General features: G+C 37.6%; 1 protein-coding gene across 2 annotated transcripts in view; it reads left to right on the top strand.

The window, feature by feature from the left end:
- LOC136037682 (Kruppel-like factor 2) overlaps nucleotides 1–19,331 on the top strand; it is a 57,724-nt gene that overhangs the window by 5,851 nt on the left and 32,542 nt on the right. The window lies entirely within an intron of this gene.

Below are 19,331 nucleotides of genomic sequence, written 5' to 3'. Positions count from 1 at the left end.
TTTACACTAAAGCTTGAATTTTGTCCCAATTTTTTAAGAATGACCCCTGAATCACAAAGGCCGTAGAATAAATAGTTGAAATTACTAAAAATACTTTAGCCCCTCCCAAAACATTTGAAGCCCCTCCCTAGGGGGCTATTGAGGATTAAGTCATAACGAAGGACATAATTAAGTTTTTCGACTATGCTGAACAAAATGGTTGAAAAATTTCTCCATGGAAATATCCTCCCACGTAACCCCCCCCTAAACTCTCCCCCATAAACCGAAAAAATCCCCTTGAAAATTTCTGTACACTTCCCAGTAACCATTACTATATGTAAAGACAGGTCAAAGTTTGTAACTTGCAGCCCCTCCCATGGGGACTACGGGGAGTAAGTCGTCCCCAAAGACATAGTTATTAGGTTTTTCGACTATGGTAAATAAAATGGCTATCTCAAAATTTTGATCCGGTGACTTTGGGAAAAATGAGCGTGGGAGGGGGCTTAGGTGCCCTCCATTTTTTGGTCACTTAAAAAGGGCACTAATACTTTTAATTTCCGTTAGAATCAGCCCTCTCGCGAGATTCTAGGACCACTGTGTCGATACGATCACCCCTAGGAAAAAAAAATAAACACGCATCCGTGATCTGTCTTCAGGCAAATGTGCGAAGTTCCACATTTTTGTAGATAGGAGCTTGAAACTTCTACAGTTGGGTTCTCTAATACGCTGAATGCGAAGGTGTTATTTTTGTGTGGTTTGAGATTCTATGAGTTTCAGGGGGGTTTTCCCTCTATTTTTCAAATTAAGGCAAATTTTCTCAGGTTCGTAACTTTTATAGGTAAAACTAAATTCGATTAAGCTTATATATTTAAAATCAGCAAAAAATCTGACTATTTTGTTGTATCTATTAGTCTCAAAATTTTTAGGGTTTTGTAGAGTTTCGTTTACTATTGAGCCAGGTCGCACCTTCCTGCAGTTCGTTACCATGAACTGTTTGAAAGGTCAAACATGCATACCTTTCTCGATAACATATTATGTACAAAAAATGAACGAATTGCCTAACTGACAGCCTTTACCCTGTATGCTGTTTGAGAGTTCACATCCCCGAAGGTATTACTGGATCTTCCAACAATGATAAGGAAAATGGATATCTCAAAATTTTGACTGAATTTTTGTTTTGGAAAATTATGGGCGTGGGGGTGAGTTGGCTGGTTGTCCTCCAATCACCTTTGACTCTTAAATGGATACCATAACTTCCAATTTCGAATGAAATGAACCCAATCCAAAGTTTATACAGACACCCATTGCATAAAAACTTATATGCCCCCAGGATGTAACTTCCAGGTTAGGGTTCCAGATGTTAGGGGGAGGGGGCTAGATGCCGTTTTATGAACAAAATGTCTATCTTAAAATTTTTATTTGATGTATTTGGGGAAATTATGGACGTGGGAGCGGGGCTGGTTGCCCTCCAATGACTTCCAACTCTTAAAAGGGGTACTAGAACTTTTAATTTCCAATCGAATGAGCTTCTTTCGAAGTTTTTACGACAACAGCTTCTATACTAAGATCCCTGATCAGAAACATAAATTATACATTGTGCTCACATCGCTCTTTAATCAGGCAGCGCTATTGCACTTGACTTGGCTTAGGTCTCCTGTCGGGTGCTGCTTGGCGTAGAGAGTGATGTCTGCTTCTCCACCTGCTTCAATCCAGAACGAGCGTTTGTGCTTTGCTCTGTCTGATGTTTCTCATTGCCAGAAACTTGTACAAGCTGTCGGACCATCGCTTCTTCGGTCGGCCGCGGGGTTACTTCCAACCGCCTTCCGTGGGGTCAAAGTCAAAGATCATATTTGCGGGTAAGTGCAGGGGCATTTGAACTAGGTGTCCGAACCATCGTAAGGTACGCTTAGCTGCTTGGATAGAAAACCGAGACTGCTTGGTGAGCTGCAGCAACTCATACATTATGCAGCTTGCTGCAGCATTACTCATGAAATCAAACCACCTTAGACCTTCGATCCTTCTCAGGCTCTTTATCTGGAATACATCGATGATTTTTAGTGTTACGGTTGATGAATGCTATTTTTCAGCTCCGTAAAGCATTACAGAACCGACGAGGGCATTGAAAATCCGCAGTTTTGATTAATGACTGATGTTAGGTTTTCGCCAAAGATGACGGTTCAGCTTACCCATGGCAGGAGACGTTTCGGATATCCTTGCTTGCAGCTGGAGGAGAAGCGATTCATCTGAGAAAAATTGTAGAGCCCAGGATGGTGAACCTTTGGACACATTCAATGCTACTTGTTCTTTCAAGGTTAACTGGAGAATAAACAATAGGAGAAGATTGCGGTCTCTTCTCTTAAGATCTGAAGCACTTCCAGGAACTGATCCATGGAGTCCGCTATAATGGCAAGGTCATCGACTAAATCAGTATCTGAGACGACGCCATCCCCAAACTTGAGCCCAAAACTTAGATGTGAAGTTGCCTTTGTCATAATTTGGTCTCTGATGGTATTGAAGAGCTCAGGGGACATCGCACATCCTTGACGCACTCCGGTTGTGATTTGGAAGAACAAGCTGCGCCAGCCGTTTACTTAAACACAGCTCTTTGTACCACGGTGTGGAGCTTTGAAGAGTCTGTGCTATTTCTCAGGGAGGACAGTCAATTCTACAATCCACCAAAGAACTTCTCGGTTCACTGTGCCGAGTGCAGCACGGAAGTCGGCGAAGGCAAGAAAAGCTTTACATCAGAATTCCATAGCTTTTTCTAATATCTGTTGAATCGCGAAAATCTGTTCAATGGTTGAACAGCCCGACATAAAAGCAGCTTGCTCTGGTTGCCGAAGATATAAGGATAGACTGCATAATTTACAATCCTTTCCTCGGGGCCGTGGAAGTGGCATTCTTAGAGGCATAGCTATTAGACCTTTTGACTAGTTTGTATGATGACGATTATAAAATTTTGAATATTTTAATGAAGGGGAGACATATAAAAAGGGTAAGAAGGGGGGCTAGCTACCTTCCAACCTGTCTTCAGCTCTTCTTCAACATAGATTAAAAGCTTCAACCTTTTATAATCATCCGTTTCTTATATATTGCTAGGCAAGATGAGAAAATAAAATCAAGCAGAAGAAAAAAGAAGTATCCTCGCTTTTTCTTCTGCTTGAGTTTTTTCTCATCTTGTATTTTTAGCCGGTAGGTTTCTAGAAATTATTTAGATATTGATAATATTCCCCTTTCACAACCAGCAAGGACAAAGTGTGGTTTCACTGTGCTTGACATCTCTGAATATTTCCTTAAACCCTGTTTCTGTAACCTTTTTCGAGATCCAGGATCAAACTTTCTTCTTTACTTAATAAAAAACACCTTATATTTTAACAATGAGCAACTTGCATAACATAGAGTCCTGGCACCAGGGGCTTGCGGGAGATGTCAGTCCCGGAGGCATAGTTATTTCGCCTTTGAACTATTTTGAATAAAATGGCTATTCCAAAATTTTGATCGAATGTATATTGAGGGAAAGCGCATGTAGGGGGAGGGGGAGACTGGTTGCCCATTGATCACTTTCAATTCTTGAAAAGGAAAAGTTTTTTTTTTTTTTTTTTTTTTTAAAACCTTACTTGTTAACAATGAGCAACTTGCATAACTTAAAGCCCTTACACCAGGGGCTTGCGGGAGATGTCAGCCCTAGAGGCATAGTTATTTCGCTTTTGAACTATTTTCAATGAAATGGCTATTTCAAAATTTTTATTGAATGCATATTGAGAGAAAATGCGTGTAGGGAGGGGGACTGGTCGCCCTTTGATCACTTTCAATTCTTGAAAAGGAAACTAGAACTTTAGATTTCAAATCAAATGAGTCTCCTGCAAATTTTGTACGACCACAAGTTTATAGCTTACAACCCTTGCCCCGAATACTGAGGAGGTTTTTTTCAACCCCGAAGGCATAATTTTTTGGTCTTAGGACAATTTTGAACCCAATGGCTATCGTATAATTTTAATCACATGCCTTTGAGGGGAAAAGGCGTCGAGGGGGAGAAAGCCGGTTGCCCCCGACCACTTTGGACTCTTAAAGAGGCAACTAGTACTTTCAATTTACAATCGAGTGGGCCCCCCTGAAGTTTCGACCTCCTCTTCCGTATGAAGTACCTCTGGAAAAAAAAATATTGCATTCAAGTCTTATGACTCTTTACTATAGGCAACGCTTTAGCATTGCCCCTGACTTAAACAGCTGAGTAGAACTTTCAATTTTCTTTTAAATAAGCATCCAAAATTAGCCAGGGTGAATATGGGGGAGTTCCGGGAGAATTTTCAACAAACGTTCAAAATTTCTTAGGTTTGTTTTGCCTTTGTGCTTCTCTTTGAAAAGCTTATTTGGAAAAGATTTTTTTTTTTTTCATCCCTTAGCAGTAAGATAATTTTGTGGCATCTTATTTGAACCAGAATCGTGCAAGGATTTTCCATAAGTAAGATAGGAAGAATAATTTGATTCTGTAAACCTTATATCACTCTTCTCCGTTCTCCTTGCCATGTCTTTAGCCTTTTATGCAGTCTCATAATGAAGTCTGGGCGGCCTTCCTTCCATAATTCTCTATGGAAGTTTCCATAATCTCATTACTAAACTAATATACTTTCATAATATTTTGATATATTTTATTATAATTAATTTCACTTCAATTCTTGAGTGTGTGCTAGCTGCCAAGTAAGTATCAAAATTTAGAATCGGCGTAAAAATTAGGTCCTTTAAATAGATTCTTAAACATTTTTTTTTACAATTTACTGTGAATTACGATCACCCATTGCTTGTTGTTCTTTAACGTTAATTAAATAAAAAAATACTAGTTTTTTTAACTGAAAGTAAGGAGCGACATTAAAGCTTAAAACGAACAGAAATTACTCCGTATATGAAATGGGTTGTCCCCTCCTCAACGCCTCGCTCTCTACGCTAAAGTTTTCTAATTGTTTTAAAAATTAAAATTGTGGCAAAGAGTCAAACTTTAGCGTAAAGAGCGAGGGATTGCGAAGGGGAAAACCCATTTCATATACGGAGTAATTTCTGTTTGTTTTGAGTTTTGATGTCGCTCCTTACTTTCAGTTAAAGAAACTAGTTTTTTTTATTTAATTTCTGAGCGTTTTTGAATTAATGCATGTTTGATTTTGGCTCTCTGCACATAAATTATTAAAATGAAATTTGCATACTAATTCTTTTTTTGGCTAAATGGCTTTTTCTTAATTTTAACCAGACGATTTTGAGAAATAAGGGGTGGGGAAGGAGGCGTAGTTGCCCTCTAATTTTTGGGTTACTTAAAAATGCAACTAGAACTTTTAATTTGTAAAGAACGTTTTTATTAGTAAAAAATATACGTAACTTAAGAATTAACTTACGTAAAAAACTTACGTATCAAAATTTTCCTTTGTCAAAATTAATGCATCAAAAGAACTGGCTTTTTGTGCTAATTAAATAAAAACAAGTTTTTTAACTGAAAGTAAGGAGCGACATTAAAACTTAAAACGAACAGAAATTATTCCGTATATGAAAGGGGCTTTTCCTCCTCAACTCCCTGCTCTTTATGCTAAAGTTTGACTCTTTCTCTTAACTTTACTTTTAAAACAGTAAAAAACTTCAGCGTAAAGGGCTTCCATATGCATTCCGTATGCAGTTATGCAGTTCTTGGCAGTAGCCGGTGTCAATTTATAAAAGGCAAACACGAGTGAAAATGCATAAAAAGCCTTTGAATTACTTGCTTTTCTTTGAATTATTACTGCCTAGTCAAATGTGACAAACAAGTTCTGTTGGTTTATTTTCATGGTTGTGGCAGCACTGAAAAAATATGGTGGCACAAGCGGGCGAAAACTTTATTTTCCCCTTCCTCACCCCTCGTCCCTCCAACCCCGAATGGCATCTCTCACAGAAAAGACCAAAAATTGCCGTATTGTATTTTCTCAAGTGCATACCTAAAGCAAAGTGAATGACCTCTTGCTTTGTCTATGAAAGAAATACCCCATAGCGCTTAAGTTCATAGACACCAACCTGGCTTGCTATGCTATGTGAGGTTACTTATGCATTGTTTTTGTAGAGTCGTAGACTGTAGTCTGTGGAGAGTTAGTTGAATAAGGAATGGGATTTCAGGACTTTCACATTTAGGTATTAGTAACAGCTTCTCTTTTTTAAACTGATCTATTTAAAAGGCATCACTTTTTGACCTGGCTCGAGTTATTGACGCCCAAAGATCCGACCAGACATTCAGGAGAGAAGATAGGCTAGCACAAGTAAGGGCATCCTCGAGGAAGAAAAAGGGGCGGTGGCGCCCCTTCAACACCTAAAATACATATATTTTTGGTAAATTTGCTTTTGGGAAATATATTCGGTAAGAATTATTAAAGCAAAAAATGTGAGCAAAAACAACTCGCCTAGTAATGTGCAATAATTTGCATTATATATAGTGGGAGGAGTGGAGGTAGTTACTTCAAAATACCTTCCCAGGACAAACTTCAGTCTGTAGACCCATCCCTGGAAGTTTCATTTTCATAACCCAAACCCTTTCTAAGATAGCCAACAGTAGGTAAAGTAGAATTTTACCAAAATATTTTCGGCAAAAATACATATGTTCTCGGTAAGTTTAGTAAATACGGAAACGCTCTAATAAATAAAAGTAGCCAAGATTTCTTTTGCAGTATACCTATTAGATTTCTGGTAAAATTCTAGTTATTGACTTTTTGCTATCTCGGAAAGGGTTTAGGTTAGGAAAATGAAGCTTTCAGGGATGGGTCTACAGGCTAAAGTATGTCTCGGGAAGTTATTTTAAAGTACCCACCTCCACTCCTTCTCCCTCTAGAGGGCCCTGAAATTTGTCAACATGACCTATTGAAATTTTGACAAAACAACATTTTACCTTAATTTTCAGTTACTAGTTGCTTTTTCTCTGCCTTTAGTTCTGAAAATGCAATTCCTGTTATTTCAGTAGAATTTTGAGCCATATCAATGTTTTTTTTCGAAATTCAGGAAATGTATTTGCATATCTTTAAAACCTTATAAAATGGGCTTGAGCAAAGTTATGAAGCTAAAACAATTTTGTTGTACTTCAATTAAGCAGAAGATCTATTTTGCAAGGTTTCACTTTTATAACACACATATTTTTTAAGGTCATCAAAGGTCAGGGTCTTCTAGAGGGAGAAGGAGTGGAGGTAGGGGTAAAATTCTAGTTAATTGACTTCTTGCTATCTCAGAAAGGGTTTAGGTTAGGAAAATAAAACTTTCAGGGATGAATCTACAGACTAAAGTATCTCCCGGGAAGGTATTTTGAAGCAACTACCTCCACTCCTTCTCTCTCTAGAGGGCTCTGACCTTTGATGACCTTTAAAAATATGTGTGTTATAAAAGTGAAACCTTGCAAAATAGATCTTCAGCTTAATTAAAGTACAACAGAATTGTTTCCAGCTTCATAACGTTGCTCAATTTCATTTTATAAGGTTTTAAAGTTATGTAAATACATTTCCTAAATTTTGAAAAAAAAACATTGATATGGCTCAAAATTCTACTCAAATAACAGGAATTGCATTTCCAGAACTAAAGGCAGAGAAAAAGCAACTGGTAACTGAGAATTAAGGTAAAATGTTGTTTTGTCAAAATATCAATAGGTACAGACCTGTCATGTAGGCAAATTTCAGGGCCCTCTAGAGGGAGAAGGAGCAGAGGTGTGTACGTTAAAATACCTTCCCGGGACATACTTTAGCCTTTAGACCCATCCCTGAAAGTTTCATTTTCCTAACCTAAACCCTTTCTGAGATAGCAAGAAGTCAATTAACTAGAATTTTACCGAGGTAGGTACTTCAAAATACCTTCCCAGGACATACTTTAGCCTGTAGACCCATCTCTGAAGTTTCATTCTCATAACCTAAACCCTTTCCGAGATAGCAAGAAGTCAATTAACTAAAATTTTACCAGATTTCTTTTTATACTTTCAAAGTTCTTATTTTAATCGGATTAATAGAAACGTGCGAAGTAATTCTAGTTTAGGGGCTTTTCACTGACTTTGAACGTAGTTCCAAACTGACTGACGCTATCTCAAACAGTAAGCTGTTCGAAAAGTATGGTCCAACCCCGCTTTCTAGGACTATAATGAAAGAAAGGTTGAGATATCAAGGGTACGTTCTGAAGATGAAGGACGACAGATTGCCACAGATTATCCTTTTCGGCCAACCTTCTAGGGCCAAACGAAAAGCAGTCTGTCCCCAGTTGGGCTGGGAAGATGTTATAAGGAAAGATTTCAAAGGGGTTAGATTATCAAAATGAAACTTTTAGGGAGGGGTCTACATACTAAAGTATGTCCCGGTAAAGTATTTTGAAGTACCCACCACTTCTTCTCCTTCTAGAAGGCCTGGCCTTTGACAACCTTTAAAAATCTTTGTTTTATAAAAGTGAAACCTTGCAAAATAGATCTTCCGCTTAAATGAAGCACAAGAAAAGTATTTTCAGCTTCAAAACATTGCTCAATCCCAATTTATGAGGTTTCAAAGATCCGCAAATACATTTCCTAAATTTAGAAAAAAAGCCCTTTGATATGGCTTAAAATTCTAATCAACCAACAAGAATTGCACTTTCAGAACTAAAACCAGAGAAAAAGAAGCTAATAACTACAAATGAAGGTTAAATGTTGCTTTATCAAATTTTCTATAGATATAAATCTGCCAACTAGGTTAGTTTCTAAGACTTAAGAATCAGAAGAGGGTTAACATGGGAGCTTAGGAATACCTTCCCAAAGTGTTTTTTGGCCCTGGATTCTTTACTGAAAGTTTCATTTTCATAAACGAACCCTTTTCCAAGATAGCCAAAAGTAGCTAAATTAGAACTTTACCCCTTCCCAGGACATACTTTAGCCTGTAGACACATCCCTAAAAGTTTCATTTTCCTAACCTAAACCCTTTCCGAGATAGAAAAAAGTCAATTAACTAGAATTTTACCAACTCTTCCAATAAATCCCACCCAATGTAAAGTTTACCCCATAAAATCCCATCCACAGAAAAAACTTCCCAGACAATTCCAGCCCCCCTGAAAGTTTCCCTTGACAATTTCCCTGGGACATCTCCACATGCGAAACTGAGTCCCCAAAGGAAGAAAAGACTAATAAAAAGGAATTCATAGATTAAGTCTGACAAATTTTCCCATGTAAAATTTCCCCTGAAAAGTTCGCCCTGAAAACTTCCCTACCCACAGAAAATTCTTGGCCCCAAAGTAAATACCCCGAAAATGTCTGTAATACATCCCAATAACAAATACGACATGTAAAGAATGGGCAAATTTATAGCTTACTACCCTTTCATCAGGGACTGTGGGGGGTTATGTCATCCCCAAAAGCATAGTTAAGGGAATTTTTGGCTATGCTGAACAAAATCGCTATCTCAAATTTTTGATCAGATAACTTTGGAAAAAGGAGCGTTGGATGAGGGGCTAGTTGCTGCCCACTCTTTTCAGTCACTTAAAAAGGACACTAGAATTTTTAATCTCCGTTCGGGTGAGCCTTCTTTCGATCTTCTAGGACCATAACTTTGATACAATCACGATCATTCCTCGGGGAAAAACAGATGAACACACATCCATGATTTTTCTTTTTGAAAAAAAACAAACAATTTTTTATATGGGATCTTGAAACCTTTAGTTACAGTTACAGCTGTATTCTCTGATACGTTGAATCTGAAGATGCCATTCTCATTAAAATTCCTTGACTTTTAATGATTGTTTCCTTCTTTATTCAAAAATCATGCAAATTTTCTCAGGCTTGTTGCTCTTGATGAGTAGCATTAAACTTGATGAATTTTACGTATTTGGAATAAAATCATACTTCTTTTAATGCATCCATTATTATTAAAAATTCCATTTTTATAGTTTTGTTTTCTAGTGTGCCAAGTCGCTCCTTACTTACAGCATTACTGCGAACTGTTTGAAAACACGAAAATTTAATTTTTTTCCAGCGAATTTACAGTGGGTCCGTGTTTCTTCCCCAGGGGTAATCATATCAAAATATTGGTGAAAAATATTGAAAGAGGGCCAGAAAGTTAGAAGATAAAATTGCCCTTTTTATGTAGAAAAGGATAGCATGCCACCGTGAAGTGCAGATTTCTTTCACTTTTTTTCAACAGACACTTTTTTTTCAACAACACTTTTTTTCACTTTTTTTAATAGTAAATGTATATATTAACCGTTTATGAACTTCTTGCATTTTTAGAATTAAATTTGCCACCACGTGGCATCACCGCCCCTAAAACTAGGAAGTTCAAAATATAATTTTTAGACAATTTTAACTCAATTCGCTATCTCACGATATTCTGTCGATAGCCCTTTCTCCCTCTTTGAGGTAAAATTGTTTTGTTCTACAAAATGGAAGAGATCGCCACTTTGGTGCAACCCAAGCTTCTTTGCTACTTAAAAGGGACCCGAGCTTAATTCCCGTCCGAATGAAAAATTTCTCGGTTTTTAGCACACTTGGTTCAGTGAAATCACCCCCTCCAAAAACAACACCTCAATGATCAGTCCTCTGGGGAAGAAAGCGAAATTTTATATTTTTTTAGATATAGGCTTACACTCTGTCCGGTAAGAGTTTTCTGTTCTTTTGAAGTTAATGACGTAAATCGACCAAGACCACTCGCCCTTTTGGCGGTAATTGGCCCCTTTTCGAAAATGGGACAAATTTTCTGGGCTCATAACTTTCGGTGAAAAACTTTGAATTTAATAAGTTCTTTTAGATATTGAGAACCCTATTCTAAATGTTGTTAAAAAACAGTACTGTTGCTGAAGAGATTTATAAGAAGTATTTTGATTAACACATTTTTATTAAAACTACTGTTTTTAGAGCTTCGATTAATACTAGCAGGAGTCGCTGTTTACTTATAGCTCCTTGCCAGGAACTGTCTGATCGCATAGGAGATTTTACCGTTTGAAGGTATCAATTCTTGGGCATTATGCAAAATGCTTCGTATCCCATTCTAATTGCCCTCGTTTGGGTTGCAGTTCTTAAAGCGTCAGATCAAAATTTCTTGCTTCAGCGCAGAGAGAGGGGTTAAGGGGGAGGCAACCTCCCTGGAATTTGGAATAAATCCTATTCAGTCAGGTACTAGTTAGCCTCTTCTTTAAAGAGGGGAGCCAAGGGGTCAGCCACTCTCGTATACAGAATAATTTCTGCTCGTGTCGCACCTTAATTTTATCAAAAAACTGTTTTTCCTGCTTAATTCAGAAAAAAATCAGCTTTTTATGGTGATACGAAGATACGTAAAAGACTTTGCGCTTAACTTTACCTATCGAAGATTGCCATTTGATTCAAAATAGTTGAAAGTTCCAATAACTTTTCCCCTGGGGAGGACATGAACCCCCCCCATAGTCTCTGGGTAAAGGAATCTCAGCTCAATTTGTGCATTGTTTACGTTACGGTATTTCTTATTGGGAAGCATACGGAAATTTTTGGGGGGAATTTTCTGTTGGGGGATTTCCCACAGGAAGAATTTTCTATAAAGGAAGAGGTTCAGGCAGAAATTTTTTCCAAGGAAATTGTCCAGGATGGAAAGGGGTGTAACTTATGCAATATGTCAGTTTTTATGGCACTTAATATCTACCAAGTGACATATAGCGAACGTAAATTCTGTTGGTCCGTCTGTCGGTCTGTCTGTCCCGATTTTGCTAGTTTAAGCACTTCCAGGTAAGCTAGGACAATGAAATTCTGCAGGCGTATCAGGAACCTGACAAAATTAAATTAGAAATTGTCGTTTCCCCAATTTGACCATCTGGGGGGGAGTGGGGGGACGGCTAAATCGGAAAAATTAGAAAAAATAGGTATTTTTTAACTTACGAACGGGTGATCGGATCTTAATAAAATTTGATTATTAGAAGGATATCGTGTCTCAGAGCTTTATTTTAAATACCAACCGGATCCAGTGACATTGGGAGATTTGGGGGGGGGACCTAAAATCTTGGAAAACGCTTAGAGTGAAGGGATTGGGATGAAACTTGGTGGGAAAAATAAGCAGAATCCTAGATACGTGATTGACATAACCGGAACGGATCTGCTCTATTTAGAGGAGTTGGAGGGGGGGGGGGTTAACTTTGAATAATTAGAAAAAACGAGGTATTTATAACTTGCGAAGGAGTGATCGTATCTTAATGAGATTTCATATTTAGAAGGACGTCGTAACTCAGATCTCTTATTTTAAATCCCGACCGGATCCAGCGTCATTGGGGGGGGGGATTTGAAGGGAACCGGAAATCTTAGAAAGTGCTTAAAACGGAGAGATCAGGATGGAACTTGGTGGTAAGAATAAGCACAATGATAATAGAAGGTAATAAGCTTACCTAAGCTATTGATGTCAGGTGATTGATTTTTCTTCTAACGATAATTTCGACAGGACCTGTGCCTGTCATCATCAGGTTAATTCAAATTTCTTGCCAGAAAGTAAAATCACTAAATAAATAAAACTAAAAACACTGAAGAACACTAATGATGAGCCGAACCTGGAGTTATTGTTGTGCCATGGCCCGAATTTTGGTAGAGGCGTTGATGGCTGCTGTCCTAGTGGATCTTAAAGAGGTTGGGCCTTTAGGAAAGGGGTGGAGTTTTTTGTGAGTTTTCAATTTATGGGTGATTGGTTCCCAAATTTCGCTAATATGAAACTCACCATTGTCTTTATTGATGGCTGGTTTATTTTTAGCAATTTCCAAAGCTTCTCTGATTTTCTGCTTTAAGAGTTGTGGGACAATAGCAATAAGTTGGACTTGGTCAAACTTAATGGAGTGGGAAGGGTTTTCAAAGATATGATGGGCCAATGCAGAGAAATTATCTTCCTCCTTTAGCTTTGTCTTTTTAAGGCAGGCATCAATGGAATCAGCATGTTCTTTTAATCGGTGATGTAGAGGTCTCATGGTACGACCTATATAGGTGTCACCACAACTGCAAGGAATCTCATATACCCCTGGTGGATCTGAAGTAATCTTATCCTTGCCTTTGTTCAAGAAGGAGGAAATAGTCCTTCCAGAGGGAAAAAACACCTTAAAGCCAAGTTTAGTGAGTTTGGAGCTTAAAATGTCAGTAATGCCCTTGATTATATCAAGATTACTTCAGATCCACCCTTGATTATTCAGATTATTGATTATAATATTGATATAATCAAGGGCATTACTGATATTTTAAGCTCCAATTTCTCTGCATTGGCCCATCATATCTTTGGGGGAGTTAGGGGGTGGGGTTTAGTGCTTTGGCGAGTTTGGTGCTTCTGGACGTGCTAGGACGATGAAAATTGGTAAGCGTGTAAGGGAGCTGCACAAATTGACTTGATAAAGTCGTTTTTCCCGATTCGACCATCAAGGGGGCTGAAGGGAGAGGGAAAATTAAAAAAAATTGAGGTATTTATAACTTACGAGTGGGTGATCGGATCTTAATGAATTTTGATATTTAGAAGGACCTCGTGACTCAGAGCTCTTATTTTAAATCCCGACCGGCATTGAGCCTCTGATTTTTGTTTTAAATCAATCTATTGATTCTTAGAATTTTGCTAGAGCTCATACCATATGATCTCTTGGCTCTTGTTCAAATATAGTATTATTATTGGGAAATACAGGCATTTTTGAGGGCAAGCTTACCACTGAGGGGCGAGGATTTTAAGGGAGAATTTTCCAGAGAGAATTGTCTAGGTGAATTTCCAGCGAGAGGGAATGATCCGAAAATAATTTTCCGGGGGATTATAACGGGGGCTAACTTTCCATTGAAGGATCTCCTGCGGGATGTATTCTTCGTGAGGGAGGGATGTTCTGGGAGAAATTCTTCGTGGAGAGGGGAGTTGGATTTCCCGGAAAACTTAAAAATGTTAAGAAATTAAATATAAAAAAAAAATTTTCAACTTAAAGTAAGGAGCAACATTAGAAATAAATGAAAATTACTTCTTACCAGAAGGGGCTTCCCCTTCCTCAACCCTCGCCCTTTATGGTGAAGTTCGACATTTTGGCCCGATTCTGTAAGGGCAAAACCTGAAACACAAGGAATACTTGATAAGAATCAAAAGCGTTTTTATAGGACCAACAAACTTTAGTGTAACGAGCAAGGGTCGAGGAAGGGGCAGCCTCCGTCACATACGGAGTCATTTTTTCGTTTTAAGTAACAATGTTGCTCCTTACTTTCAGTTGAAAAAACTTGTGTTTTTTAACAGAAAGTATTATTTTGAGCCAAATTAAAAGAGCATGGGAAAACTTTCCATAGTAGGATTTAAAATTCTTCTAAAATTTACGCGGCAGTTCTTGTAATTTTTAATTTGGCTCATTCCCGCCAGAATAAAACGCCAAAAAATGTATTTTTGGCTGGATTTAAGGAACTTTTAAAAAACTTCTCCACAACCCTGCAACTTATTACGAATTATTTTTCAATGGTTTCTTCCAAAGATACCTTGACGACGCCACAGTTGTTCCAAACGCAATTAAACCTAAGTGCAGATGCAGATAAACCTGTTGAAATTGACCTTTATCCATCATTAAGACAGTAACAGGTGCACAAGAAAATAGCAATAATTGCCTGGAAGAATTGGTAAACTGCACAGGAAGTCTTGAGATGATAAAAACACCGTTACAAACTTCTGTACAAACCCGAGGAAGATAAAACACAGCAATTAATCATATCTATTTCATTTTTTTTATACAGCTCGATAGGAAGACGAAAACTTAACTGTTTAAAAAATTTTTAAAGAAGAATAATGAGGAGACAAAGGCGTTGAAGAAATATCAGCAATGTTGAGGCTAGACCTTACCTGGCCTGTCTTCCCTTAAAATTATTAAAAAAAAACAAGTTGTTTAAAAGAACAGTAAATATTCCGTATTTGAAAGGGGCTGTCCCTCCTCAACGCCTCACTCTTAACACCAAAAGTAGTATTTTGACAAAGAGTCAAACTTTAGTCGAAAGAGAAATGCGTTAGGTAGGAAAGACCCTTTCATATACGGAATAATTTTTGTTCGTTTTACGTTTTAATGGAACTTCTTACTTTCAGTTTAAAAAAAAAAACTTGTTCTTTTATTTAACTTCTCGTTTTTCAACTAACGTTCGAATTTGGCTAAAAAGGTTCGAATTTGGCTAACCGTACATGAAAAATTAAAACAAAATTTGCATATTAATTGGCAGATTTATTCCGTATATGAAGGGTTGCCCACTTCTCAGTACCTTGCTCTTTACGCTAAGCCTGTTCTCATTTTTAAAAAGGCTTCCTGTTCTAATCAAACGACCCTCATGTTTCAGTAGCCGCTCTTAAAAAATTGGAACAAACAGTCAAATTTGAGCGTAAAGAGCACGGTATTGAGGAGGGGGAAACCCTTCATATTCTGTATATTTTTCAAATAATGCCGGTAAATCTGACTCACCATCTATGAAATAAACCCCTCCCCCTCACGAAGAACTCTTCCGTGAAAATGTCGTACAACGCAAAATGCACCCCCTCCCTGTCAAATTCCATCCACACAGTTCCAACAGTTCCATCCTCGCTGATAATCCCCCTCCCCCTACCTGTAAAATGCTTGCCGGCGATTCAGTCTGAAAAATTCTCCTTGGTATCATTTCATTTGAATAAGCCTAATCTCTAATCAGTTTCTCGATCACTCCAAAAATGCCCGCTTCGGTGGAAATTATTTTCAGGAAATCAAAACGCACGAAAAATAGCCTCTGGATAATTCTCCCGGAACATCTCCACGTGAAAAATTACGAGACTGTAAGAGAATTAAAAAGAACTTCGTATAGTAATTCTGTCAAATCCCCCAAGTGTAAGATATCCCCTGGTAAATCCACCCCCCGGAAATTTTCCTCTCCAAGGAAGAATCCACCTATGAAAACCTACCCCAAGCACAGCCCCCTGCCCTGAAAAGTGTCTGCATACTTCCCAATAATTAATACTATACATAAACAATGGGCAAATTTCATAACTTACAGGCCTCTCTCCACGGACTGCAGGGGTTATTTTACACCTAAGCCACAGTTATTTGATCTTTCAACTATACTGAACGAAATGGCTATCTCAAAACTTTAATCCGATAACTTTGGGTAAAAATGGGCGTGGAAGGGGGCCCAGTCGCCCTCCAATCTTTTTGGTGATTTAAAAAGGGAACTAGAACTTTTAATTTCCGTTTGAAAGCACTCTTTAACTATCTTCTAAGACCATTATTTCAATACTATATCCCATGGAGAAAAAACAACAAATAAACATGCATCCGTGATCTGTCTTCTGGCAAAAATAGCAAAATTCCGCGCTTTTGCTGATGGGAGCTTGAAACTTCTAAAGAAGGGTTCTTTGGCACGCTGAATATAATAGCATGACTATTAAGATTCCTTGAATTTTAGGGGGTGATTTCCCCTATTTCAAAATCAGGCGAACCTTTGATGGGTAACACTAAACTTGATGAATTCTATATATTTGGAATCAGCATAATAAGTTGATTCTTTGGTGTATCTATTATATTAAAATTCCATTTTATAGAGTTTCGGCTACTAATGAGCAGAGTCGCTCCTTACTTACAGTTCGTTACCACAAACTGTTTCATTAGAAGTTTTCTTCTATCTCTCACATTTTTATTAATCGTTTTCTGAAAGTACAAATAGAAATAAATATCTAAAGAAATGACTAAACGGTTTTTATTCCATATTGTAAATAATGGAAAGCTATATGACTAAGTATGTAGAAAAATTTAATAAGTAAGCACTAAACAAGCTAAAACAACAAACAGTAGCCTGATTTCGATATTATTAACAAACAATTATCCTGATTTTGGGGGCATTTTGATAAAATAGGGGGTCTTTGAGCTCAAAAGCTTCTACCTGAGCTTACTATTAACATTATACTATCCCCATTGCAATTCTATGAGGTGGATTTTTTTTTAAACATATTTGACCTATAAAAAATATGTCTTTTTCTATCAATCAAAAAATCGTACATCATTTTGCAGTGACTGATGATTCTAGAGAAATCCGCATCCTTTTTGAGGAAATTTGCATGGCAGCGTGGGAAACAGGCATTAATAAAGAGAGAAGAATTCCCCATTGCTGGTGCCTTTAGACTCTTGAAATTCTCTTCCCTGGCGGAACAGAACATATTTTGTGTAATTGTGGCAAGCCACAGTTGTGAGCAGCCCGAACACTTACCAAATTTGATGAATACAGATCAAAATGGAAAGAGTGACCGATATAAAATAATGTTCGCGCTACATTACAGTTACACTTGTGGATAAAATCATGATTAACAATGCCAGTTATGTAACAAGTTCGTAATTTCTTACGTTGAACGATAACCAACTTTCAAGCACAAGATTTGTGATTGATCAATCAGAGTAAGGATACAAGACATCATTTTTCAAAATTAGAAAAGCTAGAAGCTTGGAACAATAGTTTTCACCTGTGTGAGACAAGTCTGACAAACTATATAAAGCCATAGTTTGGAATGAATTAGTATCGATACAGACTTCTTAACAAACTCTTCCAGTCTCACTTTTCCACTCCTTTAATTTTTGAACTGAGTCAGGAACTAGCTGGTTTTACACCAATTCATAACTCACCTCGTTTTTGTACCTCGTTTCCACGGGCTACATTTTTGCCCTCAATTATAGAGATGGAAAAATTTCAAGCGATTCCGGTTGGAACAGATGCAATATACCTAGATTTTTGCATTGATAGCTGGCAGCGGAGGAAAGATATAGGTGGCTGGAGGAATTATCAGCCCATACTCTGTCTCAAAGCATAGTTTTGAATTTTATGCATGTCTCCCAGTGTACCCAATTCTTCAGTTTGGGACGGGGGTCAGTGGCGTGACTCTGTAAGCTTAGCCAGAGTCGACCCAGCTCTAAATGGGTACCTGGAGAAATCTGGGGAAGGTAAACAGGAAGGGTGTGCGAAAGCACAGGATGACTGGCCCCAAACCCCCCATTTCACTTCCTGGCCGAAGGGCCAAGAAACGGAGATCAACACCGCCGGTACGGACTGTAAAGTCTAATGCCGTATCCTTTACCTTTTTTTTACCTCTCTTGTCTTAACAAATAATTTGTAAATAAAGTAAATGAACTAAGGGAAAATCCTTTAATTGAGACAATTCTAATACGGTGTGTCCTTTTTATATTTGGAAATTTTCTGCAAGACTGTGTATCTCGTATAGAGTCCATACTCCTGAGACTGTGGAGTCCGGATCCTTTGGACTTAATTACCTGTTTGAACTTTTCGAGTTTTCTGAGTGAAATGGTAATCTAAAATCTTTTCTGATGCTTTGGTAGAGAAAGCTACCCAGAGGCGAACAATAACATAAAAATAGGCTGTTTACTCTACGGTCAATTACCCTACGGAGCTCACACCCTGGGCTCAGTTGGGTAAATTCACGGAAATGTATGGTGTAATTCTTTTCAATTTCTTCATTAAAAATACCAAATCGTATCTTTTTGGGGGGGGGCTGGGATACCCTCCCTCTAATTAACACCAATAACTGAGCCAATTATTGAGTGGTCAGCATTTTCAAAATCTTTGAGCAATGTTCATAAGGCTAGTGCAGTCTTTGGACAAAATAGAGACATACTATCTTGTAAGAGCCCCCCTCCCTGTATACGAATATCTAAGAGTTAAAAAGAATGTGATCATTAAAAAAACCTGAATTGATAAAGTATCAAATGTTAGTCTTGACAAGTTAAGAATTTGAGCAAAAAAGACTACAAAATTTTCCAGATGAAAGTTTTTCACAGAAAAGTAAAACCTAAAAAGAGCAGAAGTTACTACGAAATACTAAATGACCGAACAGATTGGCTATTTTAATGAATAATGACCATAGTAATAAAAAAACAGATACTGCTATAGATGAATAAATGAAATCCAAATCAACAGATTGTCTTGCCCAGTATAAGCGATCAAGTACACCGCAGCCGATCAGAGCGGCAGCCTCTTCGTGTACTGGGAGGATTTGTATTCTTTTTAATTCTATTTTCCCTTTATATTTGCAATGGAAAAAATTTATTAATATTTAATCATATAAAAACAAGATCTTTTCATATATTCCATAAAGATCGAAATTGTTTTAATATTCCCAAAGTATAAAATGTCTGGGACAATCGGACCGTACTGTCGTAAGTTTATTTAGAATTGGGACGCTAAAAATATAAAGGGGGAGATGCAAGATTTTTTTTTTGATTTGTTAAAATGAACGGGCGAAAAAAATTTCAAAATTAAAAAACGGTCATTTTTTTCTCTCAGTTTATTTCTTCCATGCTTGGAAGTGATGGCATTGGAAAAACGTTCAAGTTTTTTTTCTATCCTCAGAATAAGGATTGAGTGAGCATTTGGGTGTAAGAAAAAGAAACAAATAAGCTTTGCAAATAAA

The sequence above is a fragment of the Artemia franciscana genome, chromosome 17, assembly GCF_032884065.1.
Source record: "Artemia franciscana chromosome 17, ASM3288406v1, whole genome shotgun sequence".
Classification (NCBI taxonomy): domain Eukaryota; kingdom Metazoa; phylum Arthropoda; class Branchiopoda; order Anostraca; family Artemiidae; genus Artemia; species Artemia franciscana.
The sequence above is the reverse complement of the archived record's forward strand: the minus strand, read 5'-3'. Positions and strand labels throughout refer to the sequence as shown.